This window comes from Dromiciops gliroides, chromosome 4 (assembly GCF_019393635.1).
Source record: "Dromiciops gliroides isolate mDroGli1 chromosome 4, mDroGli1.pri, whole genome shotgun sequence".
Taxonomy (NCBI): domain Eukaryota; kingdom Metazoa; phylum Chordata; class Mammalia; order Microbiotheria; family Microbiotheriidae; genus Dromiciops; species Dromiciops gliroides.
The window spans coordinates 349,493,377-349,506,547 of record NC_057864.1 but is presented as its reverse complement, the minus strand read 5'-3'; positions in this window follow the sequence as shown (position 1 = coordinate 349,506,547).

Genomic DNA, 13,171 nt, shown 5'->3' with positions numbered 1-13,171 from the left:
CTTGATACTTACTAGCTGTGTGACCCTGGGCAAGTCATTTAACCCCTATTGCCCGCCCCCCCCAAATGTGTTATTTAAGCCTATTGTCCTATTTGCCATGATAAAATTTCTGTCTCTGTCCTGGCCAAGGTGAAAGATTACATAGTGATCTTTCTTGTTTTGCAAAATATTGTTCCCTGACTTTGCCATTTTGGAAATTACAGGATAAATATAAGATACTTAAATTTCTACTTGGAACTAAATGAGTTATTATAATGGAAATCTTATATTATAAATTCAACTGATTCAATCTATGGGAGGCAGCCATGGAATAGAATTGGAAGATCTTGACTGTGCTAACTTGTATGGTCAAGTTTGGACAAGTCTTTTCACCTCTTTGAGTCTCAGTTTCCTTATTTGTAAGATGAGGGGAAATGGCTTAAATGACCTCCAAGGTCTCTTATCAGTTCTAAATCTATGATCTTATGATCCTAAGTGGAAAGTAGACAGGGTGCTGGGCCTGAAGTCAGAAAGACTCAGCTTCCCGGGGGGCAGCTAGGTGGCACAGTGGATAAAACACTGGTCCTGGACCTGAGTTCAAATCTGGCCTCAGACACTTGACACTGTGTGACCCTGGGCAAATCACTTAACTGTGTTTGCCTCAGTTCCTCATCTGTTAAATGAGCTGGAAAAGGAAATGGCAAACCACTCCAGTATCTTTGCCAAGAAAACCCCAAACGGGGTCACAAAGAGTTGGACACAACTAAAAAAATGGTCGTACATCATCTTGTTGCTGTTATTTATAATCTGTGTGACCTGGCAAATAACCTCTCTTAGACCTCAATTTCTTCATCCATTAGAATGATTGAGTCAGACTTACTAGCTAGAGTCTCAGGTCAGATTTGAACTCAAGCCTGGCTTCAGGCTCAGTCCTCTATCCATTGCTTCATCTATCTTTCTCCATGCCCAGATGCACATGAGATTTTTCTACAGTCTTTCTTCAGCCTGAAATGCTCCCCCCACCAATTCCCTTTCTCTGCATAGCTAAATCCTATCCATTTTTCCAAACGTAGGGCAAAACCTCTCATTTCTATCTTTCCTGCCCACCTTAACCTAAAGCGATCTCTCTTTAGTTTGGACTATTAATAACATTATTAACTCCTATAATATGATTAATATGGGAGACAGCATGATGCAGTACAGGGACATTGTATATGGAGTAGAATTGTTGTTCAAATCCTGACTCTGCTCCTTGGTATCTGTGTGACCTTGGAAAAATCCCTTAGCCTCTTGTGGTCTTGGTTTCCTTATATGTAAAAATAAAAGGGTTAGGGGGGCAGCTAGGTGGCGCAGTGGATAAAATACCAGTCTTGGATTCAGGATGATTTGAGTTCAAATCCAGCCGCAGACAGTTGACACTTACTAGCTGTGTGACCCTGGGCAAGTCACTTTAACCCTTATTGCCCTGCAAAAAAAATAATAAAATAAATTTTAAAAATAAAAGGGTTAGATTAGATGACCTCGAAGATCTTTTTCAGCTCTGAATCTGGAATCCTATCACCTATACTAGTGATGTCAAATTCAAATAGAAATAAGGGCCACTAAACCCTACATAAGGATCCCAGTAGGCCCTATATTGACTTCCCAAACCACATGTTAACATTATCTATGTTTTATTGTGTTTTTATTTTGTTAAATATTTCCTAATTTTGTGTGTGTATATATATATATATATATATATATATACACACACACACACACACACACACACACACACACACACACACACACACACACACACACACATATTTTGTGTGTGTGTGAAGCAATTGGGGTTAAGTGACTTACCCAGGGTCACACAGCCAGTAAGTGTTAAGTGTCTGAGGCCGAGTTTGAACTCAGGTCCTCCTGAGTCCAGGGCTGGTGCTCTATCCACTGGGCCACCTAGCTGCCCCTCCTAATTATATTTTAATCTGGTCCAGGCTGCATTTGGGGGTGTTCTGATCCACATGTGGCCCATGGGTCATATTTTACATCTCTGTTTTGTGCCACTCATATGGCACAAAACTTCTTAGGTTACCTGCCTAGGATTATCCTGTCATGGGAAAATATCTTATCTCCCACAACTATTTGCTTCTGGCCAGAGAAGGGAGCAGAATAGGAGGGAAGGATGAGGAAAGAGATGCTGATTTATCCTACTTTTCTTTCCTCACTGACCCCAGCATGGTGATTAGTATAAAATAGGTACTCAATAAACCTCTGCCAATTGATTGATCCTTCTATTTTTTTCATACCGTATTTCCAGAGAGATTCTGACTCTGAATTCAGTCTATGGGAACAGGGTAAACAATCTCTCTCTGGTCCTCCAGAAATTTGTTCTATACCCAGATTGCCCTGTGATGTCTCTTAGTTGCCTTTAGGTTCTAGAAAGCCCAAAATTCTAGGCTGGAACTTTTGGCTGTAGATGTGCTCTACAGTGAACACAAATCCTTTCATTCTCTTCAGGTACTTAGTATTTATATAATGCTTTAAGTTTTGCAAAGCTCTCTTTCTGGATTAGCGTAGATATATAGATGATAGATAATCTCTCTCTCTCTCTCTCTCTCTCTCTCTCTCTCTCTCTCTCTCTCTCTCTCTCTCTATATATATATATATATATATATATATATATATGTATCCATACATACTAAAGTGCAAAGCACTATCTAGCTATATGCCAATTTAAGCCATACAACTACTTTGTGAGGTAGATGTTATTATTGTCCCAATTATACAGTTGAGAAAACTGAGGTTTGGAGAGGTTAAGTAACTTGCCTGGGGTCACACAACTAGAAAGTGTTTGAGTTCTAGGGCTCTATCCATTGTACCAACTAGCTGCCTTAATCTTACTATCCGAGGTAGACCAGAAGTAGACTGACCTCTGTAAATACAGGGCTTAGATGATGCCAACGTGCATTTGACTCTATGATGACATCCATCTATTCCCAGTTGGCTGAAGTTAGTCCAGTAGGGCAAAGTGAACCAGGGTCAGGCTGTTCTTTCATCTCAGGCAATCAACAAGCATTTACTAATCACCTATTTCAGCACATACAGGGCTCTTAGAAGTTGGAAGAGACCACAGCTATAGACCAGAAGCAATTAGACAGTGCCAATTCACTTTTCCTTCTTTGGAGGTCTTATATAGCAATATCAAATGTTCTCTGTCAAAAATGCTTGTGAACCCCAACTATCTTCTGTGGGAGTGACTATCACCCCAGGCCATGACAGGAAAAAATATGGCTGCCCCCTTTTTATTGAAAAAAAATTCATGTATGCAATGAATTTTGGGGGTGGGGTGGGGCAATAAGGGTTAAGTGACTTGCCCAGGGTCACACAGCTAGTAAGTGCCAAGTGTCTGAGGTTGGATTTGAACTCAGGTCCTCCTGAATTCAGGGCTGGTGCTTTATCCACTGTGCCACCTAGCTGCCCCATGCAATGAATTTTTAATGAAAAAAAAAATACCCACAGCATCTCATGGAGATGATCTATTAAGGCATAAAAGGGTTGCAGTCTGAATTTGTAAAGGGTTCCCTATTGTGTAATTTAAGATTCTAAATGTGGATTCTAATCTCTTCCCCCAGTTTGGGGGAAACTGACTAAAAATCTCTGATAAAACGAGTTTAGGTTTTTAAGGGTTTATTGGAAAATAGAAAGAAAAAGATTGAGAACAGAATTCTAACAGCCTGGCATTCCTATCTTTCCTCAAATTTCCTGTGAAGTCCTCTGCCGCCACCACCATCAAGTCAGGAAGCCAAAAAGGCCAGCGCTCTCTGCCCAGGCTCCCTTTCCTCCTTCCTGTCTCCTCCCAGACCATAGGAGGCTCCTCCAGTTGATTGGTTGGTAGCCTTGATAGACAGCACCCATGAGCAAACGTCATTTCCTGATGCCAAGGAAAAGCCACAATGCCTCTGAGGCATTTTCCTCATGGTGGAGCTTTCCACAGCAAGTCTCCAGTAGGTGGCGTCATTCCAATCATTACAGTCCCCCCTTTTGTTCCTCAAGAAACAAAATGTTTCCTTGACGGAACAGTAAAAAGAATATAATAACTATTGCTAACTAATAATATATGAATAACAATATAGAAAAGGAAGAGAGGAAAGTTAAGGGCTAAAATTCTAGCTAAACTGTCTAAAATATCTAATGAGTGGTCGCCAATAAATTATAAACTTTAGCAAGAGTTAGGCTTTTAAGCATTTATTAAGGAAAACAAGAATTTGGTAAAGAGAGAGAGAAAGGCCTAGATTCCTATCTATTAAAGGGAGAGCACATTTCTAGCTCCGCTCTCCACCAGAGTCCAAAGGAAAGAGCCCCAGAGCGAGCGCCAGTCTCTTCCTTCCTCCTCCCACTAGCCCGCATCACTTCCTGACGCCAAAGAAAAGACTCCTGGTCTTGCCCTCAAAGACCTTCACTTCATGGGTGGAACTCTTCTACAGTAAGTCTCCAGCAGGTGGCGTTATTCCAATTGTTACACTATGCTAATCAATTTATGTATCCTTGTAAAATAAGCATAGAAATTTACCATTATTAATGGCATTTTCCACAAATGTTGAAGAATAAATGAGTGACTCAACTAACTTCCACATTCAGATAACTCAATTGTAGCCTTTGTGTATGGACAATAATGTTTATGTACCTCAAAATGAAAAAAAAACACCTTTCTTTTTTTTTTGCTTTTTATGTCCATTTTAGACTTTTTAAAAGAAGAGCTACAGATACATTATTGAAGTCTTTCTATATGCCCTTTTAAAGGTGCATAAATCTGCTATTGGTTTAAACTTGGAGTTATGGATCTTTTAGGGATAGGACTTTGGATTCAATATATCTTAAATTACTATGATAAATACATAGAGGGATGTCAAGTCCAGTTAATATTTTGTTTTGTTTGTTTTTGCAAGGCAATGAGGGTTAAGTGACTTGCCCAGGGTCACACAGCTAGTCAGTGTCAAGTGTCTGAGGCTGGATTTGAACTCAGGTCCTCCTGAATCTGGGGTCAGTGTTTTATCCACTGTGCCACCTAGCTGCCCCCAAGTCCAGTTAATCTTTGTGGGTTCTTAGAGATTTTTTTAACCTCAAAGTTGATGAAGTCTAAGGACTTCAAACCTGCGAAATGTAGCTCAGCAAATGAATTTCCATTTTGTTTTTAAGACCTGTACCAAGACAAAGTGCTGTCTAATGGAGGAAAGCTGAAATGTACGAGTACAAATGATTCATTCACTCATTCATATACTCAAGTGCCATGGGGACTGGGATCTGGCATACAGAGCACATTAGTGTGTCAGTTAATGCAAATTTCTTGTGTGGAGAGAGAGGCTCAGGAGCTTTCTTCCAGGAGAGTTGTGATAATATCCAATGGAAGCATCCTGGAGAGATTATAGGGCATGTGTATACATCTTGTAACTGGTTCCTTATGCTGACCACTTGGTTAGAAGAAGCCTTTTTGATCAGCTCAGTATCTGAAACTAGGAGCATCTTCAAAAAGATCTTAATTCTGCCTTGGACTCATATCTTTGCTTTATTAACTTCAGCTGAAGTATCTTCTGCTGCTCTGGTTTTAGGTTAACTCCTGATGACGTCCAGTGAGAGGCAGTGCTGTTACAGGAGAAGCTTTAGAACCTCCCCACCAAGGTCACTATATGGTCATTTGAATACAGGCTTAGTTTCTTTGCCTGCCTGGATATTTACTATTTCCTACTTTAGGTTAAAAAAAAAAAAGATGTAGAGCACTGTTTTAGAGTCCCAACATCCAGCAACATCCAGCCAATTCAGCACAGATGCTTCAAGGAACAAGGGATACCTTTGGGTCTCTGCTGGGGATAAGAAATGATAATTCATTAGTGGGATTTACGTTATTCTAGGAATTGAGCTAATTTCAAGTCCATTGTTTCTAGAGACTGAGATGGAATAAGAATATGGCCTGGGTGTTTTGAAAGGAAATATGTATCCTTTTGTTGTCCTTATGTCTTTTTTTTTTTTTGGTGAGGCAATTGGGGTTAAGTGACTTGCCCAGGATCACACAGCTAGTAAGTGTTAAATGTCTGAGGCCGGATTTGAACTCAGGTACTCCTGAATCCAGGACCGGTGCTCTATCCACTGCACCATCTAGCTGCCCCTGTTCTTATGTCTTTGAAGTAAATATCCCTTTGTATAAGTTATTTGCTGTAAAGTGGTTGAATGTTACCAGGGTCTAGTCCCTGGCACTCAACATTGGGGAGAATACAATCATGGTGGGGGGGCGGTGAAGCCACTGCCAGTGGAGTCCAACCTCTCAGAGTCCAAACCCCTTGTACAACTATGAGAAGAGATATAGTGGGCCTGGTCTTGGAGAGGGAGCCAGAGCATACTCAATAACCATTTGTTCAACAAATACTTTTGGAACATTGTCATAGCTACAGAAGTTATAACTGTAACATTTAACAAAATTAAATAAAAAATTTTTAAATTAATTTTTTTTTAAATTAAAAAAAATAGAACTTTCCAAGGTGTATGCCCTGTAGAGGCTTGTTTGAGCCTGCAATTTGTGTAACAGTTGTCATATATATAAAAGAGGATAATTTGATATATAGTTGGAAAATATGATAATACAATATGTAGTCATTTGATTAGGCTTTTTATACAAAAATATTTTTAAAAAATGATAGTACAAAGTAAATTCACTGTAGTTTATGTTAACTTTAAAGCAGAGTGGAAACCTAAACTTTTTGTGTATTTTTTTTCCCCTTTGTAGGCAATGGGGTTAAGTGACTTGCCCAGGGTCACACAGCTAATTTGAATTCAGGTCCTCCTGACTCAGGGACCAGTGCTTACTTTTTATATATTCTTGAAGTAAGATCCAAAGAAATGCAGTAACATAGACATTAATTAGTGTTTTCTCTAATCTTAATTATTATCTCATATTTTCATAATTTGTTATAACCCTGAGCTTACGCTATAGATGCTAAATTTTTCCTAAATCTTTTAAAATGAAAAGTTAAATGAGAATACAAGAAAATAATACAAAAAATATAGCATTTATACATGACTTTAAGGTTTGCAAAGTGCTATACAAAAATTTCATTTAATCCTCATAATAAGTCTGTGAAGTAGATGCAATGTGCAATACTTTCGAACCTCCCACCTCTACAGAGGGGTGAGGTGGGGGGTATCCTATCATATCTTTTCATTCAAGTCCTGCTTGATGTTATAATTTTGTTACATTCACTTTTGATTTTTTGGTATGTGTTTGTTCTTTTCATTTACATGCTTGCAGTTATTGTGCATATTGTTTTCTTTGTTCTGCTTAATTCATTCCACACCATTCATATAGCTCTTTCTATGCTTCTCTGTATTTATCACATATGTCATTTCTTATAGCATGGTCACGTTTCATGTCATTCATGTACACAATTTGTTTAGCCATTCTCCAACTGATGAACATCTACTTTTTTTTTTTTTTGGCGGGGCAATGGGGGTTAAGTGACTTGCCCAGGGTCACACAGCTAGGAAGTGTCAAGTGTCTGAGGCCGGATTTGAACTCAGGTCCTCCTGACTCCAGGGCCGGTGCTTTATCCACTGCGCCACCTAGCCGCCCTTGAACATCTACTTTTAAACTTATATTTTAATATATGCTTTAAAACTCAACCTACTGCCTTCCTCCCTACCCCCAACCTCCCCATCCCTTCCCTTTTCTTGCCTAGGCTGGAAGTATAGAGGCTACTTACTGTCCAAATCCCTCCTATCCTTAGGCAGCCTGATGCCTATGCACTTAAGCAGCCTTTTGTTCCCAGAGGCTCACGGTGCTAATGCCAAATTTAGTGCTGACACCTGATTGGTTTAGTCCACTGTGGCTCAGAACTCCTAGCTCAAGAGATTGATCAACCTCTGTCTGCCACCACAGGTTTGGGATAGGGGTCCTGCTATGGGGAAAATGGGTGCGGGTTTGGGGATAGGGGTTTGGAATAGGAGTTTGGGATAGGGGTCCTTAGGAATTCCTCTTTAAAGAATTACACCCTCTTGCACACAAATCCAATTATAATAAAATAATAGTTTATTTAGGGTCCTAGGGAAAAGAAACCAAGAGAGAAGTCCTTGGACCTTTCATGGGGAGAAGGCATAGCACAGAGGCATGGCTCTGAGATATCTGTCTCTTCGAGCAGGAGACAGGCAGATACTTTTATAGAGGACTGATGGGAGTGATCATCTGACTGTGGAAAGTTCTCTTATTGGGCGAGGACCATCTCCCACTGGTGGTGGCTGGGAGAGCTGGGTGAGGGGTGGCTGCAGATCTCTCAAGCCATCTCTGTCCTCCTCATGCCACAAAGGCAGCAGCCACACCTAATCTTATCTCCCCAGGGGTGGGGGAGACTGAAATAAAGGGTGGTGATCCTAGTCCTGATCCGGTGCCACTTATCTCTTTAGGCGTGTCTGTCCTTTGCTTTAGTTTCTCAAGGAGAAGGTTCTTTGATTTATGCCAGAGAACTTCTGGGGTACGCTAGGCCTATAACACTGCTTTCAAAGATGACACTACTCATTCACTGTCAGTAGGGCACGATGCTACTTTTCTAATAGTGGTAATACTTTACCTTTTGCTAATCACACTCTTTATCCTTGGCTCCCTTATAAATCCATAAAAAATAAATAAATAAAAAAGGGGGAAGCTAGGTGGCACAGTGGATAGAGCACGGGCCCTGGATTCAGGAGAATCTGAGTTCAAATTCAGCCTCAGACACTTGAAACTTACTAGCTGTGTGACCCTGGGCAAGTCACTTAACCCCAACTGCCACACACACACACACACAAAGTAAGTCCATACATCTGAAGATATCTAGCCAGGTGTCTTGGGGCCATGAAACAGATTTTTGGGGGCCCACAATTGGAAGAACTTGTCCCAGGAAAGGAAAAAACCAATAGTGCTTCGACTAACAGGCTTCAGCTTTTAATAGCATACAATGCATATGAAAAAAGGGGGAGGGCCATAGTTTATTTGCCAGGTGGATTTTTCTGAACCCTCAGTTCTATTTATAATGACATCTGTCACTTCTTGTTGACATTGTTCCTTGACTCCATTAGATAACTAGAAACCCTTAGGTTCAAAAATAGGTGATGATTTAAATCATCATCATTATTAATTAGTATCATAACCTATAATTATCACTAACATTATTCATTAGTTTAGGGATTTGGAAGTTTAAAATATGAAATTGCATAACATCTGAGTAAAAGCATAATATTAATTGCAATCGAGTATATTCTGACTCTCTCTTCCTCCCCCTCAGGGTGTGTAGGTCAAACATTTCTGTACCTCCTTTTCTTACTTCCAGCTTCAAACAACAATTTTGAAGTACTATTGAAGAATTCGTTTTTCAAAGGTAACCTTTGAACAAAGTAGATATGAACAAATACATAAGCATATTCTTTTTAGATCATAAACTTGAATATCCCGAAGGCAAGTTTCTTCTTCAAATATGTCTCTCAGTATCAGTACATTTGTCAGTGCCAAAAAGAAAGAAAAAAAAAAGGGATTGTAGGATGATACAAAACCAGATCCTCACTCTCTTTAAAGAAGTAGTACCTAATTTCCAGACTACAGACCACTGGGAAGAATTTTGTTAGAAGAAGGGAATATTTTACAGAAAAGTGAAAGAATGAAAATTACCCTGCAAATGTCCAGTTATTTTCTAGGGGTAGTCTTGCTCTGGATAAACATGTATCCAAATGGGAAGAGGGAAAGGATTGTGATAAAACAAGGATAAGTGTTTTTAAAGTGTTTGACAAATTTTGTTTTCCACTTTATCATCCTTTACATTATAGGTAGAGGGTATGTAGCGGTTGATGGTGGAAGTATGAGGAAAGGGGCAGCTAGGTGGCGCAGTGGATAGAGCACCAGCCTTGGATTCAGGAGGAACTGACTTTAAATCTGACCTCAGACACTTAACACTTACTAGCTGTGTGACCCTGGGCAAGTCACTTAACCCCAATTGCCTCACCAAAATAAAAACAAAAACAAAAAAACAAAACCAAGAATGTGAGGAAAGCCATAAACAGATCTCAATTATAGTTCTGGGTCTTAGCAAATATTAACATCTTTCTAGGCTTAGGTTCTTGAGATTCCCGAACTTTTATTTTCCAACATGTTTTTACTTGAGATCAGAAATTTAGCATGATAAGGGAACTCAGGAGCCACCTAGTCCAATCCTCCCCTCCCCCCCTTTTCTGTTTGTTGTTTTTTTTTGGGGGGGGGTCAGGGCAATGAGGGTTAAGTGACTTGCCCAAGGTCACACAGCTAGTAAGTGTCAAGTGTCTGAGGCCAGATTTGAACGCAGGTCCTCCTGAATTCAGGGCCAGTGCTTTATCCACTGCGCCACCTAGCTGCCCCCTCCCCCTTTTTTAAGCAGATAAGAAAAGAGATGAGGGAAGTTAAGGTCATATAGGTAGTAGATAAGTGAAAAAAAGAATCCCCCCCCCCCAAAGGATTCTATAATGAATAGTAAACTAAAATGCTTTGGTAATGCATTGTCTTTATATATATGTATGTGTGTGTGTATGTATATATATGTATGTATATATGTGTATGCATGTATATGTATGTATGTATATACATATACGCACATATAGATATTCAGATGTTAAAATGGAAGTTCTATAAGGATGATAAAATTTTAGTCAGAGATACAATTACTAGTCTCATTATTATCAAGAAAAGGCCAATTTGGACACTGCCTTCTAAAACTCCCTAATTTGCAGTTACCTTTTTAAAATTATGAATATATATCTTTCTTGTATTACACTTATATATTCATTGATTTGTATATATTGCTATCATATGGAAATAATAAATATGGCATTTGAGAAGAAATAACAATTTTTTCCGATGTTCATGAAATGATGTGTATCTGTGACAATAGTGTGCAGGGGATGGGGAGAGTGGGAGAGCTTTAGAAATGGAAATGACGAGGCAGCTAGGTGGCACAGTGGATAAAGCAATGGCCTTGGATTCAGGAGGACCTGAGTTCAAATATGACCTCAGACACTTGACACTTACTAGCTGTGTGTGATCCTGGGCAAGCCACTTAACCCTCATTGCCCCACAAGAAAGAAAGAAAGAAAGAAAGAAAGAAAGAAAGAAAGAAAGAAAGAAAGAAAGAAAGAAAGAAAGAAATAGAAATGTCATTTCCATCTTTTGAGATTTCAGAAGGTATTTTTCAGAATTATTGTAAATCCATTCTTGAGATAGATCAATTTTTCACTTCATTTCCGCCCCCAAATCTGATTTTCACAGTCCTGTAGAGCTTATTATTTTAAGAAATGTTGAAATTGGAGGTGGAAATAACAGGAAATATTAAAACTTGGATTTTTTTTTACTGAATGAGTTAATATAGCAATGTTTCTGAAAGTAGAAGTTTCAGATAGTAGAACAGCGAAAGTGCCAAAAGAATGCTAATTTAATAAAGAAGTTAAATGCATGCTTCTCTAAAGGTTAAGCATTGACCCCTGCTTAGCAAAATATTTTTGTCTTCCACCTGCCACACCCCCAAATGGCTATTTTGCTCGTTTGTTTCCCCTGGTCAAATTAACCTTTGCCAACTCTTTCCATAGCCTCTTTTTCCTTGGACTGTTGATGTTCTTTCTAAAGTGGAGGTCATGGCTAGAGACAACTGGGAGCTGTTCTTAGAGGCTGTCTTTCCTTTTTAGGTTATGAGGGTCTCTGTGTGTTTAGGATAAAATGATTGACAGCTCCACTCCAGCCCCAATTAGCACCCTATAATTTATTAGCTTCTCCTTTCAGATTATGCGTTAACTTCACAAATATTTCAACCACGGAAACAGCAGCTATCAAGTGTCCCTTTCCTGATCCAACCCTCTGGGGGTGTAGTTAAATACGGGAAAGGGCAGTACAGTTGGTCTGCAGAATGAGAATAATCATTTGTGTCTAGGCCTGTCTGGGGGACATACATAGTTCTCATTTCTGTTTAAGGCTTCATAATTGCAGAAACATACATGTATTAACATATGTACATGTGTACAATTACCACACTGGATTAGGATTTAGTTTGGAGCAGAGAATGATAGATCAGGATATTCAGGAAAGGTTGGAAGAATCCTGGAGATGGAGTAAGGAAGAACTGGGTTAAAATTCCTGCCCTGACACTTACTAGCTGTGTTCCCAAGAATAAGCTTTGGTTTTTCCATCTATGAAATGGGAGTAACAATTCCTATAGTACCTGCCTCAGAGTTGTTGTGAAGTTAAAATGAGATAATGGGTGCAAAATGCTTTGCAACCCTTAATGCAATATATAAATGTTGACTATAATTTTAAATGTCATAGTTGTCTAATTGCCCAGCTTATGTAAATACCAAAGTTTCAGGTTATACAAACTGCAACTTTAATCACTATCATGTCAGCAGGAGCTCTGGGTCTACACTAGGGGTTACAGAAATGTAAAGTCAATCTTGAAAGTCTAGTGAGGAAGGGAAAATGTAGAGCTAAGAACATAAAAAGGGTATTAACTAAAACAAAAAGTAGAATGCTTCCTTATAAAAGTTTTAGATAATCTGGAGAACTATGCTAGAAATTTTTAGAATTTTGGATTAGTCTGATCAACCTTGCTTTCAAACTGTTTTTCCATTCTCAGTGTCTTTCACGTTTTCTTCTCTAATACAATCCTATTTTAGAGTGCACCTTGCTACAATGTTATTTTATGCATTTTAGATGACTTTTATATAGTAGATACTTCTATGGGATAAGACTCCCCTAATGTTTATTTCTTAATCTTTCAGTTAAGGATATTTGGAACCTCATTATGTATATACACATATTCGTGGACACACAGACACACAAAGACACAAAGACACGCACACACACAGAGACACGAGTGTGTGACTCTGAGCAGTTTTTGGTGCTCCAAGCCATACTTCACTCAAGTATAAAAGCAACCAGAAACTTTACTACTCGATCAGGAAGAAGTGGCAAGAGAGGCTGCCTGTCAGCGAGCCCTTATTCCAAAACACCCACCACCTCTACCCTCCCCCACTCCGGACCTGAACCAATCTTAAGCCCTTGCTAGGACTTGCCATGCATGGAAATAGAACTTCAAAGGGAAAATAAGAGGAGATGGTAACTCCTCTTAGACTAAAGGAAAAGATGGGACAGATAAAGTTCCCTGTAGATGGGCGACAA